This window comes from Schistocerca americana, chromosome 4 (genome assembly GCF_021461395.2).
Source record: "Schistocerca americana isolate TAMUIC-IGC-003095 chromosome 4, iqSchAmer2.1, whole genome shotgun sequence".
Classification (NCBI taxonomy): domain Eukaryota; kingdom Metazoa; phylum Arthropoda; class Insecta; order Orthoptera; family Acrididae; genus Schistocerca; species Schistocerca americana.
The window spans coordinates 261,411,385-261,427,855 of NC_060122.1; positions in this window are offsets into that span (position 1 = coordinate 261,411,385).

The following is a 16,471-nucleotide window of genomic DNA, read 5'->3' on the forward strand; positions in this document are numbered from 1 at the left end:
TATGTTTCCACTTTACAACTCGGAGTGTCTGTTCCTCAGTCTCACTATTAAATTACCAACGTGACTGTCACGCGATGCAATATTCTTACGGCAGTTCTGAAGGATAACTCTTCGGAAAGTCTGAATTAGAATATCAGATGAGTATAAAAGACGTCGGAAAAGTCCATAAAATTCCTCCCTCCCCCCTTCCATTCTCATCAGAATATGCAGGCAACGAGGAACGTCACTTCCACAAATAACCAACTTCAAGCATCAAACCCGCCCACAGACCGACCGAAAAAGTCAGGGAGACTGCATTAAAAGCGACGTAGTTTTTCTCCTTTTGCTCTCGTTAAGCTCATTTCATTTTCTGATTCGGCGTGATTTTACTTAATGTATGCAGAAGCTATGGAGGAAGGAATTTTTTACCTATGCGGAGGAAATATTTCTGGAATTTAATAATCTTTATTAGTAAGATATGTTACATTTTCTGTTTGTTCTCATTAAAAAGAAAGAATCTTATTTTGCTGTTAGTCATTAAGGCAAACTCAGTTCTACATTAACTACAATTTCTGTGAATTACAACACTCAAACTTTAACCGCTCTAGATCCACTATTACCACCTGGCGCTTTACGTCCTACTTCATTTTCAACCAAGTCTGTGATACGCGAATTGTCAGAAGACAGCAGCAAGTCTTTAGCTTATGTTCTCCCAGGCATATATTTGTTGTAGCAGTGGGATAAACTCAACGTTTTTCTTGACTGCCTGTCAATCGAAACCTAATGTGCTGCAGAGGTAATACAGACTGACTATCGAAACGCTCCCAATTGAATGATAGAGTGTACAGCTGCAGTAAAAAACCTAATGCGCTCATTTAATACAAAACACAGAAAGCACAGCTGAAACTAACAAAATCTGTGAGCCGATGCCTTTGAAATTTACGTAAGTATTCACTGAACTGGAAAGATACTTCTAAAAATTAAATTTGTGAGCTTAATGCGATAACTAAAAATCTTAAGTATAAGAAGATAAATCTGAGATTATTTCAGCAAGGTGAAACCGTGGATTAGTGCGTTTTACCAATATTTTCTGCCGAATACGAATATAACTTGAGCGAAACTTCAGTTGCATTAGTAAATATTTTACTAAATAATACTAAAGTAGCTGGAGAAATCGTTGAATATCCATTTGCAACTAGGAAAGTTTCAAAACTATGATAAGCGTTTCAGGTAACTTCCTCAGGTACCATCTATTGACAACGAACAGAAATGCTCTCTTCCATAAAATTTACGCTTGACCTGGGTGTAGTTACAATGACTGCAACTGTAGGGAAGCACAAAGTTCATCTAATGACACAAGCGGGTGGTTCCATCTTATCTGAAAGAATATTTCGAAGCCTTGTAACTGTAATGTACCCTCTTTCCTCCATGAAGTAATGATATCACCCGATCGTACCACCCACGAACTCCTTACAATGTGTAGCGCAAGTAATAGAAACGTTTTCTTCTGGCGGGTCCAGATCCATTTTCTACACTGCTGTACTTAAGGAGCTAAAGTTACGCTTTCAAATTAGTAAAAAAACCAATAACATATGAATTCTTCAGTGACTAACCTAAAGTTGTAAATTAAATGATTACCTTGGCATAGGCCTATAAATCAGTGTTGTCTGTATGTTCAGTAATTCTTTGCATTCAGTATCTTTTTATTTTGTCCATAAATTACTTTGATGACTGTTTTTAACATTATTTTATTAAGGTCGCCTTCTTGTCAATCTGTTCCGTACAGATTTTACCGTTTATTTTGAAGTAACTCTCCGAAGTACGGATTCGAAACTTTTAAAACAGCTCAGAAGTCGATGATAAGGCAGTATTATGTCGCTCCCCTGTCTGGAGAGTGTCGGACGGTACTTCGTTTTTCTGCCTGTCTGTTCGGTACTAGTTTTAGTTGATTTTAAACTAACTTCGAGCGAGATAGAGACTTGGATAAGAACGCAATATTAGCTCGCTTTCTTGTCTAGTGTGTGGCCGAGGGTACCGTATTTTATTATATTGAACTGGGGACCTGGGAACGACGGAGAGGCTTCGTCCCCGCCGTAGCCCACAGTGGTTCATAACAGGCTACAGCGTCCACTCAACCCACCGCCGCCCCACACCGAACTCAGGGTTACTGTGCGGTTCGGCCCCCAGTGGACCCCCACAGGAACGTCTCACACCAGAGGAGTTTAGCCCCAAATGTGTGCGTGGTAGAGTAATTATGGTGTACACGTACATGGAGACAGTGTTTGCGCAGCTATCGCCGACATAGTGTAACTGAGACAGAATGAGGGGAACCAGCTCGTATTCACCGAGGCAGATGGAAAACTGCCTTAAAAACCATCCACAGACTGACCGGCACACCACACCTCGACACTTATCCGCCGGGCTGAGGTCATCAGTACCTAGACTTACACATTACTTAAACTAACTTATGCTTAATTATGCTAAGAACAACACACATACTCTTGCCCGAGGGAGGACTCGAACCTCAGGGCCGCGCAATCCGTGACATGGCGCCTTAAACTGCGCGGCCACTCCACGCAGCGTGGGGGACGGTACTTTATGAATCACTGCTATTATCCCTTCTATTCCAGTCGCGAATGTTTCGCACTAAGAACGACTGCTTTTAAGCCTACGGGTGAGCTCGAATTTCTCTAATTTTTACCTTCATGGTCTTTTCGTGAAATATACTGCAAGATGGAATGTCATTTTGATTTTTGTAAATTATCGATGTGCACCTCGGAGAGAGCAAGTTGTACACTGTTAGACCATCTTTGGTCTTCTTGTGGCACAGTATTCGTCTCTGCGATGTCCAATACATTCTTAGCTGAAATGTGGTAGGTGATGGATGTATTCAGTAGTTCTGTGTTGAATTGTGAGTGAAAAAAATGGATCTGAGCACTATGGGACTTAACTTCTGAGGTCATCAGTCCCCTAGAACTTAGAACTACTTAAACGTAACTAACCTAAGGACATCACACACATCCATGCCTGAGGCAGGATTCGAACCTGCGACCGTAGCGGTCGCGCGGCTCCAGACTGTAGCGCCTAGAACCACTCGGACAGAATTGTCAGTGAATCTGTTAAGAAAGATTTACTGTAAAGGACAGCGAGGATGAATATGATGTATATATTGGAAGCCGAAAAGAATGTAAATTTCGTGTAATGTTATTATTTTTTGAAGCGAAGAAGTTTGAGGTAAGACTGCAGCACTGTGCAGCTAATTTGTTAGAATAATTATTGTCAGCTAGTCAACCTGCTCAGAACTGAGAGAAGACCACCCCTCTTCTCTGAGTCATGCTTTAAGATGTCAACTTATTAAGCTGTTTGGTTTTTATAGAAATTTTCTGTTAACACTGTGCTCTTTTTATATTATTCTCCACTTTGTTAAGCATAGTACTGTTCAGAGCGATATTGTGTGTGAAGATCACACGAAATTTTGCTCTCTGTTTTTGAATACGTATTTCATTTTAAAATCGTTATCTTGGAATATCTTTTCTTAGGAATAGCTACTCTCGCCATCCCACTGTTTAAAGAAGGTTTATCATTACGTGTTACCACATTGCATTATATAGTATGCAATGGTTTGAATGTTTATTTAGAAGTAGAAATCTAGCTTAGCCGCTGCCTGCTAGCTGTTTGCTGTTGATTTGTTGAGACATCTGCTACAGTGTTGTCAACACGCGAGGTAAATGGCAATTTTGATTATGGCCAGATTTTTGTTCTACTTGAGTTGCGCATTTAATATAAAGGGATGTTGTACTGAGGCCAGCCGGCCAGTGTGGCCGAGCGGTTCTAGGCGCTTCAGTCTGGAACCGCGAGACTGCTATGGTCGCAGGTTCGAATCCTGCCTCGGGCATGGATGTGTGTGATGTCCTTAGGTTAACTTTGAGTAGTTCTAAGTCTAGGGGACTGATGACCCCAGATGTTAAGTCCCAGAGTCCTCAGAGCCATTTGAACCATTTGTACTGAGGGCAGTTACAGGTCAGTTCAAATTTTAGGTTCTGTTCAAAGATTAGCGTACGAGTTTATGTTGGCTAACAGTTTGTGGGTGAATAGTTTTGCTAATACGTCGATTTTTTATAGAATAGGAGACAAATTTAAGTTTCATACAGGAAAACGTAGTGGAGCGTTTACAATACGTAGGTGACAGCAATACGTTGGTTGACTCAGATGAGGAGAAACTGGACTAAACCTGAAGTTTACCACACGTCTCTATTTTAATATCATCAAGATGTCTGAACCTGATTGAGAAATTTTACACATGCAAGACTAAAAAGCACAAAATAATCACTGAGATTACGTATAATAGGTTTTTTAAATGGGGAAAGGCATAAGATTCTCTTAGCCCCACACAGGTAGTCCTGAAAATTGGAAACCGGGTTCCCGGGTTCGATTCCCGGCGGGGTCAGGGATTTTCTCTGCCTCGTGATGGCTGGGTGTTTTGTGCTGTCCTTAGGTTGGTTAGGTTTAAGTAGTTCTAAGTTCTAGGGGACTGATGACCATAGATGTTAAGTCCCATAGTGCTCAGAGCCATTTGAACCAATACTTGGAAACTTTAAAACGATAAACGCAGGGCGCATGTAATAGATAACAGTAAAGACCGTCGTTAAGAAAAATCAGTCAACACTAACACAACGTTTGTCGTGCAATGAAATTGTTAGTGACTCTGGTGAACTATTAAGTATAAATTATCTACTGCATGTGCCCCACATTTATCGTTTTAAATCTCACAGACATAAAAGGTTAATAAGCACAAATCTTCAGCACTATCAATATGGGGTTAACAATCTGTATTGACCTAGAAGAAACTATGTTACACTTTTTAGTCCGTTTAAAAACGGTTTATATCATTTCGTTGTTTGTTTTAGGAAGCAGAACAGTGAACCGTGAACATTTAGCGAAGGAAATGAAGACGAGCGCCATCCGATGTGGCCGAGCGGTTCTAGGCGCTTCAGTCTGGAACCGCGCGACCGCTACGGTCGCAGGTTCGAATCCTGGCTCGGGTATGGAAGTGTATGATGTCCTTTGGTTAGTTAGGTTTAAGTAGTTCTAAGTTCTAGGGGACTGATGACCTCAGTTGTTAAGCCCCATAGTGTGCAAAATGTTCAAATGTGTGTGAAATCTTATGGGACTTAACTGCTAAGGTCATCAGTCCCTAAGTTTACACACTACTTAACCTAAATTATCCTAAGAACAAACACACACACCTGTACCCGACGGAGGACTCAAACCTCCGCCGGGACCAGCCGCACAGTCCATGTGACTGCAGGTCCTGAGACCGTTCGGCTAATCCCGCGCGGCTAAGTCCCATAGCCATTTGAAGACGAACTGAAAACATAAACAGTGCATACTAACGATGTATAACAAGTTCGTGAAGCTGTAAACATCTGAATGGAAAATATTGTAAAACCATCAGTACTAGACCTCACATCCTTAGTACATATTAAACTTGGGAAATCATAGTGTTAAAACACAATATAGACAATACTACTGACTAGCTGAGATACCCAGCATTTCCTGGATATTTGTTTATAGCTGCGCCAGGCACTACGCGCTTGGAATTTATTTATGAATTTTAAAGATTCCTTGCACACAACGTTTGCAGTAATGTGATTGTGGACATGACCGTACAACTTGTAAGCTTCACTAACTCGGGAGACAACCCCATAGTGTTGTCTGTGCGAAAAGCAGCTGACATCAATGTCCACCGAGCGAGGTGGCGCAGCGGTTAGCACATTGGACTCGCATTTGGGAGGACCATGGTTCAAAACCGCATCTGGCCATCCTGATTTAGGTTTGCAGTCATTTCTCTAAATCTCTTCAGGCAAATGCTGGGGTGGTTCCTTTGAAAGGGAACGGTCGATTTCCTTTCCTATCCTTCGCTAATCCGATGGGACCGACGACGTCGCTGTTTGCTACCCTCCCCCCACATCAATCTACAATCAACGTCCATGCCTGCGATGCGTAGCGCCTGGCCTTGTGTTCTGTTTATGGTCATGGCATGACGTAAGTTCAGCTTGAACTGTGCACGGTTAAAGCGAAACGTTAAGTAATTAGGAATAAGCGGGATCCGCGATATAAAAACCCACTCACCTAAGCCACTTCCCGTCAAAATTTCCGCTTGTACGTGTCACGTTGGGGAGAATCAACTTTAAGCCTCTATGAGTGAAGGGTTGTAGGAAGTAAGATAATGAATGACGCTCTCGATCAGAGTTGCGTCGCACCTCGCATTCAGGAAGAGTTTCCTATGAGCGAGTTAAAGCCTGGTGTTGTCGAACCGCAAGTCTCACCGCATGATCTTCATTGGCTTCTTGAGACCACATAGTTTTCAGTCTTTACCTACTCTGGTGTATTCAGAAAGACTCGACCGGTTTCGAGGTATTCTCATTCGTAGACAAAACGAAATCAAAATGTAATGAGCAGCCACCAAAGTTAACAAAGAAAACGTAATAAATTCGCTTCTCCTAGCAAAGACTGTAGGTAAAATCTATCGAAAAAGCAAAGTAATGTCGTCAAGTTATTTTATTATGGGATCTGCAGTAAATATTACGTCACAGTGGGACATTACGCAGAAAATGGGTAGACAGTATGCTGCTTGATATTTTATCTTTGTGCATAGACTTATTTCGGCTTTGATGTCTTCATCAGTATATCTGGGAACAATCGCATTTATTTATATTTTACATAATATACATTTTATAAAGGTTGTTTACATTGGACCCTGTACTAGGTCCTGACGGTGTTGACGCATATACGTAAAATTTTAATAAACTACTACTGCTGTACATAGTTGCTGGATGTAATATTTCTTCAGTAATTCTTTAAAGCTGTTCGATGATTTGATGTTGCACGTATATTATAATACGTTCATTATTATATTGGCAGCTACAGACAGACAGTTGCTTACTCAAAGATACAGTGTTTATGCCTGCAAAGAATAAGTGAATCTACAATGCCTAGTATTGCATTTACGACTTATGTTAGTCACTGGAGGATTTATATGTTATTGCTTTCTTTAATAATTTGGAAAGATAACATTAAATCGTCAAGTATAGCAGTATAGAGAATGTATTGGAACCCGCCAGAAAAGAATTTCTTTTACTGACTGTGTCACACATTGCTAGGACTGCGTGTGTGGTACGATCGGGCGACATTGCTGTTCACGAAAGCAGAAGAATACGTTACAGTTGCGAGAGTTCCAAATATCCTTTCAGATAAGGCATTTACGTTGTTGCAGGACATCGATCTACGGAATTGACGTTGATGTGTTTGTAATATCTGGTGTTGGGGTTATCCATTATCTCTATACATACAAGTATTGTTTGCAGGTGCACTGATGAAGGTAGTTAAGCCAAAATTACCTTATACACAAAAATAAAATATCAAGCAGCATACTGCCTACTAATTAGCTGCACACTATCGTCAAGTTTTTAATACACAAATCGAGATCAGTAAAGACATATGTCCTCTGCAAGTAAATTCACTATTAGTTTGTATTCGCCTCGCTTAATTCTGTCAGCAACGAAAAATTCCGAAAGTACTCCTGTTACAGAATTATAAAAATTAAGAGCGCTCTCTATTGACTCTTTGGTGTAGTGCGAAACTAATAGTCTCATCTATTGGCTCTTCTGTGTACCACGCTGTGATGATAAATCATCCGAATTACTAATCTGAGCAGGTAGTTGTAGGCAAAACTTTAAATTAAGTTCTTTCTTTGTTTTCCGATTTTGAGGAAATAAAGCCACACATTGCCCCAAGCTAAGCTCAAGTCACCTCTGAAAACCCTATGAAAACTGGTCTAGCAGTTTTGGGGTAAGGCCTGTTCAAAGAGGCCGACAGGCAAGACGGGTGTTGATTAAAACTTTAAATCACGATATTTTTTTCGGGGTCCGATATTTATGAAATGAGGCCTACACCTTGGCCCAAGCTACGCTCGGCATCATGATGATTCGTCTAGTCGTTTTGGAGACTAGCTTGTTTAGACAGACGAACTGATAGAAGCTGTTTTAGGCATACAGTGGGGTGACAAAAGCCCATGGATTGCGATTTGCACATATACAGATTGTGGTATTGATAGCTAAGGCGCCACAACGTAGGTGCGCTCTGCTAGGTTGGCACTACGACACACACCGACGACAGCGCATTCTAGCCGAAGCGGGAGAGCTCCGCTCCAGATTCTGCCCATTTCGTCAAGAGCAGACGGCCTGGAAACATCGCTTCAACCTCAGCTAGCTTTTGTCTCCCGCCTGGAAGGCGGCGCATGGGTCTGCTCCTGTAAACAGAACAGTAGGCCGAATGTAGGAAGTGAGTAGGATCAGGGTAAGGTGAAAATCTCTCGGTACTGCTCTTAGAAATGTACTATATCACAATATTAAGTGAATACATAACTTTGTATTGAGGTGCGAAGCCTCAGACCCGTCGTAAGTAGTACATAGCCTCAATAGCAAGCTGAGGTTGAAGCGATGTTTCCAGGCCGTCTGCTCTTCATGAAATGGGCAGAATCTTGAGCGGAGCTCGTAGAGCTCTCCCGCTCCGGCTAGAGTGCGCTGTTGTCGGTGTTTGTCGTAGTGCCAACCTAGCAGGGCGCTCCTACGTTGTGGCATCGTAGCTATCGATACGACACAGATGGCGACAGTATCCCGTACACTAGGTGTAAGACAGCGCATGCGCGGCGCTGTCATATGTACTCAGGTCATTAACGTGACAAGGTTTGCGACGTGGTTTAGGCCACACAACTGGAATTAGCACAATGATCTCGGAATGGTAGTTGGAGCTAGAAACATGGGACATTCCATTTCGGAAATCGTTAGGGAATCAAGTATTCCGATATCTACAATGTCAAGAGTGTACTGAGAATACCAAATTTCGGGCATTATCTCTTACCACGGACAACACAGTGGCAGATGGCCTTCACGTAACGACCGAGATCATCTGCGTTTGCGTAGAGTTGTCAGTGTTAACAGATAGGCAACATTGCGTGAAATAACGACAGAAATGGATGTGGGACCTACGGCGAACATATCCGTTAGGAAAGAGCGGCGAGATTTGAATGTGGGATCTACGAAGAACATATCCGTTTGCACAGTGCTGCGAAATTTTGCGTTAATGTTCTGTGGCAGCAGACGACCGACGCGAGTGCCTTCGCTAACAGCACGATACCACCTGTAGCGCCTCTTTCCGGAACGTGGCGATATCGGACTGAGAAACCGTAACACAATCGGATGAGTCCCGGTTTCAGATGATAAGAGCTGATATTAGGGTTCGAATGTGGCGCAGACACCACAAAGCCCAGATAGTTAACAAGGCAGTAGGCAAGCTGGTAGTGGTTCCAAGATGGTGTGGGCTATGTTTACAAGGAATGAACTGGATCCTCTAGTCAACTGAAGCGATCATTGACTGGAATGTTACATTATGTGATGGAAAGTATCCGGACCCCTGGATGAAAATGACACAATTTCGTTCAGTAATACTGGAATATAGTGTTGGTCCACCCTTAGCCTTGACGATAGCTTCCACTCTCGCAGGCGTACCTTCTGTCAGGCGCTAGGAGGTTTCTTGGGGAATGGCAGCCCATTCTTCACTTAATGCTGCACTGGGGAGAGGTATGGATTTCGGTCGGTGAGGCCTGGCACGAAGTCGGCGTTCCAAAACATCCCAAAGGTGTTCTATAGGATTCACGTCAGGCTGTGCAGGCCAGTCTGTTACAGGGATGTTATTGTCGTGTAATCACTCCGCCACAGGCCGTGCATTATGAACAGGTGCTCGATCGCGTTGAAAGATGCAATCGCCATCACCGAATTGCTCTTCAACAGTGGGAAGCAAGAAGGTGCATAAAACATCGGTGTGGGCCTGTGCTGTGATACTGCCACGCAAAACAACAAGGGGTGCAGGCTCCCTCCATGAAATGCACTGCCACACCATAACGCCACCGCCTCAGAATTTTACTGTTGGCACTACGCACGCTGGCGGATGACGTTCACCGGGCATTCGCCATACCCACACCCTGCCATCGGATCGCCACAATGTGTACCGTGATTCGTCACTCCACACAACGTTTGTCCACTGTTAAATCGTCCAATGTTCACGCTCCTTACACCAAGCGAGGCGTCGTTTGGCATTTACCGGCGTGATGTGTAGCGTATGAGCAGCTGCTCGACCATTAAAGGCAAGTATTCTCACCTCTTGCCTAACTGTCATAGTACTTGCAGTGGATCCTGATGCCGTTTGGAATTTCTGTGTGATGGTCTGGATAGATGTCTGCCAATAACACATTACGACCCTCTACAACTGGCGGTCTCTGTCAGTGCTGTACGTGTCACTTCACGTTTCCAATTCACTATCACACAGGAAACACTGGACCTAGGGATGTTTAGGAGTGTGGAAATCTCGCGGACAGACGTATGACACAAGTGAGACCCAATCATCTGACCACGTTCGAAGCCCTGACTTCCGCTGAGCGCCCCATTCTGCTCTCTCACGATGTCTAATGACTACTGAGGTCGCTAATATGGAGTACCTGGCAATAGGTGGCAGCACAATTCGCCTAGTACGAAAAACATATGTTTTTGGGTGTATCCGGATACTTTTGATGACGTAGGGTATGTTCGGCCACTTAGAGACCATATACAGCCACTAATGTCCCCACATAGCGATGGAATTTCTATGGATGTTGAGTCCATGTTGCAAAAGAGAGGTATTCCGTGACTTATCACCTATGTATAAGCTAAAATCGCGACAACTTTCTTTTCGTGATCTGGTTTAGACGAACTAAAGCCGACATGTTGCCACAAGCTACGCTCATGAACTCCATGAAAATTCGTCTCGTTGTTCTGGAGGTCAGTGTATTCAAACAGACGCGATTGTTTTACAGTTTTGTTGTTAGTACAGATGTCGTAATGGTCGCTTCAGTATACTGAACCTTTGAAAAACTAGTCCACAAACAGTGTACGTGTGAAGAACACTTTAGCATGGTAAACGGGGCAATGTACGCAGTTCAGATTGTAGCGTCGGAGTTGGCTGAGGTGATCGTGTCTTCAGGCTGCTGCAGCTCCTGGCGCGGGGATGGTGCCTGGTTGGACCCACAGCCCCACCTGTGTTGCAGAGCTTCTGCTCCCCTCTGCCCTCTCCACTACGCCGCGCCAGGCGATGCCTTCGGAAGACGGGCCGGCTGGCTACCGCGGCCGGGCCGGACCGCGTGAGCGCGTTTGGCTCGCTCCGCTGACTCCCAATGCGCCATTGTGGCCGGCTCCGCCGCCGGAGGCCGCTCCAAGAAAAGTCCCCACGCACCCTCTGCCTCATCGCTTTGTAATAATTTTTAAACGACCGAGCCAGGGCCGCCGGTTTGCTCGTATTTTTTCCTCATTCCCCCCTCCCTTCTATCCTCTGTCCTTTTCCCTTTTGCTGCACCCGCCGACCCGCCGCTTTTCATGTCGGGATTAGACATGTATATCAGCGGCTTCTCTTGCCAACGTATCGTGGCACGTTTATGAGCAAAACAGAGCTGTTGGCTGAGAACCGATGACGGCTTTAGTGAGTAACGCAAGTGAATGGGAGCAGCAAGTGTGAGCGTATCGCAATACGAGACCGCACAGCGAAGGTTAGGTAGGGTTGTTTGGGGGAACAGACCAAACTGCGAGGTCATCAGTCTCATCGGATTGGGGAAGGACGGGGAAGGAAGTCGGCAGTGCCCTTTCAAAGGAACCATCCCAGCAATTGCCTGGACTGATTTAGGGAAATCGCGGAAAACCTAAATCAGGATGCCCAGACGAGGAATTGAACTGTCGTCCTCCCGAATGTGAGTCCAGTATGCGAATCACTTCGTCACCTCGTTCGGTGCACAGCGAAGGGATGGGACGTCAGCTACGTGAGCTACAATGTGAACCGTGTTGCTCCTAGAGAACTCAATGTGTGTGGTTTGGTTCTCGTTAAATCGATACATTTTTTTAAATTCCGGATACTTACTTGTATTTCAACGTTTTAAAAAAAAAATTTCAAATATATGTGAAATATTATGAGACTTAACTGCTAAGGTCATCAGTCGCTAAGCTTATACACTACTTAACCTAAACTATCCTAAGGACAAACACGCACACCCATGCCCGAGGGAGGACTCGAACCTCCGACGGGATCAGCCGCACAGTCCATGACTGCAGCGCCTAAGACCGCTCGGCTAATCCCGCGCGGCTCAACGTATTACGAAGATCAGCTAGTGCAAAGAGCAATTGCTCTTTTGCATATTGCACAGCACAGTCCTGCGAGCTGTAGCTAACTTACGCACTGATGAAAATCTAAGGTTACCTGCAGTATTTTATTTAGCTAATTAATTATGGAAATACATATCTAGTACGAGCCCACGATCAGTACAAGTATTACGATTAACACTATATTACATTATGTTATGTAATACGTTTCGGGTACTGCCACTTCAAACTCCAAATTTGGAGTTACCGAAATAAAGTTCGCTGTCAATGTACAGTGACCATTCCACCAAACCTGGGTCTCCAATGCTGCTCGCACTAGTGTGGTCACACGATAGTAGTGAGAATCTGAAATCGTTGGATTGATTAAGTCTGCAATCAACATAGTGCAATATGTCAACAGCTCCTCCGGACTTGCATCCAAGAAGACAAGTGAATTGTTTGCTCGGGCGTGAAGGATCATACATCGACGCCACGTACTTGCGGCAGGAAACTGTTATGCAACAAGTCAATTACTCACATGGATGAATCAATTCAGCTTTGTTGCCTCAAATTTTGGACTTGTTATATAGTCTGCACGAATTATAATGACACACAGTGTTTTATAATCCGCCAGGGTAGCCAAGAGTGCTAATCCGTTGCTTCCTGGACTCGGGTAGGCGCGCGGGCCCCGGATCGAATCCTCCTGGCGGACTAACGACGACAGCCCGGAAGCCAGCCAGCCTGGATGTAGTTTTTAGGCGGTTTTACACATCCCGCTAGGTGAATACCGGGCTGGACGCCACGTTCCGCCACAGTTATACGACTCTCAGACATTTGCAGACGTTAGCACTATTACATGGCTCCACTAGACACAGACAGCAGGGGCACACTACTAACGTCCCAGGGGGTTCGGAGTGGCCTCAGGAAGGGCGTCTGACCACCCTCTGCAAATCCGTAATAACACGGCCAACCCTGCGCTGGCGCGGGAGAAAGGCTGAAAGGAAGAGAAAAATACAGGGTGAAACCGAACTCTACGGACAACATTTCCCAGTATATTTTTGGGAATTGGAACCCCACAGCACGTACGTGTTTGGAATACATCGTGATTACAGCCTCACTCTGCTAATACAATTATTTATTCATCAACTTGTTTCTGTCGTGCACCATCATCTGGTTCTTAAAAGCATTTACAGTATCATATAATGGTCAGCCAGAACCTTGACCACCGACCTGCTATCACTATACACCCGTCCAGGCGATAGCAGCATCACCTGGCGAGGAATGACTGCTAGTCGGACATATGCATATGCATGTAGTTTTAGTGAGCGTACTGTCCGTATGTAGAATGGAAAAGGCGTGCGATCTATCTGAGTTTGACCGAGGGCTGATCATGATGGCCCGAAGGCTCGGCGCGAGCATTTCAGAAACTGCACGACTTGCCGGGTTCTCGAAGGTGCTGTGGTGACTATTTTCAACACGAGGCGAAACCAAGGTGAAACCACGTCCAGACGTCGTATGGTTGGACGACTACTTCTCGTTACACATGTCGGACGTCGTAGGCCGGGCAGACTGGTAAGACAGGACAGGCGGAGGAATCTGGGGCGGAACTACCATCAGACTTTAATTCTGAGCAGAGTAAAAGTATGTCTGAACACAAGTGCACTGAACACTTCCAAGGATCGACCTCCGCAGCCGACGACCCCTGCGTGTGCTAATGTTAACACCATGACATCGGCTACTACAACTGAAATGAGCACGTGACCATCGGCACTGAACGTTGGTGCAGTGGCAGAGCGTTGCATTGTCTGATGAATCGCGATGCCTTCATCATCACGCCGATGGGAGAGCGCGAATCCGTCGTCTTCCAGGGGAATAGCTGACTGACACCTGTACTGCGAGACGGAGACAAGACGTGCCCTTAGCGCTAGGATTTCACCCGGAACAAGTCCCGCCCATTCACCCCCCTCCACGCCTATCCATTGTGTAAGGCCCTCCCTTAAACAGCCGCCAGTTCCGCAAACTGGAAGCTATATCAAAGTTGTTATCGTCACAGTCCAACACATGTTACACTGTGATGAGATTCAGTAATTATAAGAAATTTAAGTTTTTCTGGATAGTCATATAATATGAATGTGCATTAATAAAGAAATAAAAGTATTTGTAGAGAATTGAAAGCATCGCCAGCAATAGGAAACAAAAATAACGCTATGTTATTTAAGGGCAATAAGGACAAATTTTCATTAACTAATTCACTTATTATAATACGTTCATTTTAGGGAAACAGCAGAGCAAACATACAGTGGGAAAACAGTGGTCTTGAATCTGTCATGTCGGTAGTAAAGCCACTGATGCAGTCCACTAACTGTGTTGTCTAAAAAATGGTTCAAATGGCTCTGAGCACTATAGCACTTAACTTCGGAGGTCATCAGTCCCCTAGAAGTTAGAACTTCTTAAACCTAACTAACCTAAGGACAGCACACACACCCATGCCCGATGTTGTCTAAAATCAGCATTATATAGAAAAAAGTGAAAGTCGTTTTGCTTATGTAGGCTCTCGTAGTAACTCGCGAAAATTAAAGAATATAAGAATGCCATAAAGTAGAAATGCATAATGAAAGCAGTAAGATATTTGCTTATATGCCACATTTCGTTAGTATTTGCATGGGTAATGGGTGAATTTTAACTTGTAAATTCTTCGTATGCCATACCTGCGCATTATAAACGAGGTTATTAAGAATTGTGGCTCTTTCTGTGTGATTAGTGTCCGATATGCTGCTGCAAACGTCTCAGGAAAATAATCTGTCGTTATTCTTTGTCCTGTCTGTTTTTAACCAAAAGATTTATTAATTTCGTAAATGTCATTCAAACAATTTTTTTAAAAATAATAATGATGATGTGTATGTTTTCACAGAGCAGTTATGGAGGAAAGAAATGCTGCAGTGTTTCACGGCTGTAAAACGTCTTTCATGCTGTGCTTGTTCTTCTTATACCCCTAAAACTTTTCAGCAAAACTATTCAGTGAATAACACGCAAAAACAGCTTGGATCGATCTAGCAAGAACAAAGTAATTTTGATGCCCTCTGGAAGTATAGTGAACTTTGGTGCTTGTTTCACATATAGTGTCTGAGTTCTGAAACTTAAGTGTCAAGTATACTGTGGTTCCTCTTTCTCCAAGCAAATCATTCTTTGAGGGCAGGTTTTTCCTGTTGTAGCCGTGGGTGCTTTTTCTCACATAGAAGTATGTTTCTCCATAGGCTGCCCATCTGAATACTGAGTTCTCGTATTTAAAGAATTCAGTGCTAAATTGTTTTCTCTTGTGTTTGCTGTGGAAGTAGCTGGCACAGCTGAGGCCAATTGTGCACGTTTTTTGTAATGTGTCTTTTAACTATCTGGCAAAATTTAAGACCTAGCAAGATATTAATTTAACATTTCCAGAATGAGATTTTTCACTCTGCAGCGGAGTGTGCGCTGATACGAAACTTCTTGGCAGATTAAAACTGTGTGCCGCACCGAAACTCGAACTCGGGACCTTGGCCTTTCGCGGGCAAGTGCTCTACCAACTGAGTTACCCATGCACGACTCACGCCCCTTCCTCACGCAGGAGAGCTCCTGTAAAGTTTGGAAGGTAGGAGACGAGGTACTGGCAGAAGTAAACCTGTGAGGACGGGGCGTGGATCGTGCTTGGGTAGCTCAGTTGGTAGAGTACTTGCCCGCGAAAGGCAAAGGTCACGAGTTCGAGTCTCGGTCCGGCACACAGTTTTAATCTGCTAGGAAGTTTCAGTTTAACATTTACTCCAAGTGCAGCTGAACGCGGTAAACCACGTGAGTCAACTGAAACATTGCCGAGGCACCGAACAAAGACCGGGAAAACCGGGGGTGAGTGGGCGGGACTTGTTCCGGGTGAAATCCCGGCGCTAACGATTCCTGGAGACAAGCAACATTCAAGTGGGCGTCCACGGTTCCAGTGGAGCTCGTGAAAGACACCGTGATGGCCAAAGAGTATCGTACACTCGTTTCAGACCACGTGCACCCCTTCGTGATGTCGTGTTTCCCGACGGCAATGGCAGTTTTCAACAAGATAACGGTTCAGGTCACAAGGCCAGGGGTCTGGTCGAGTGGTTCGAGGAACACAGTGGCGAGTCGCAGTTGATGTACTGGCTCCCCAAATCGCCAGATCTGAGCCCGATTGTACACATCTGGATTGTGATTGAACGTGGTGTCAGAGCTTATCGCCTCCCTCCCCAGTATTTACGGGCATTAGGTGACTTGAATGT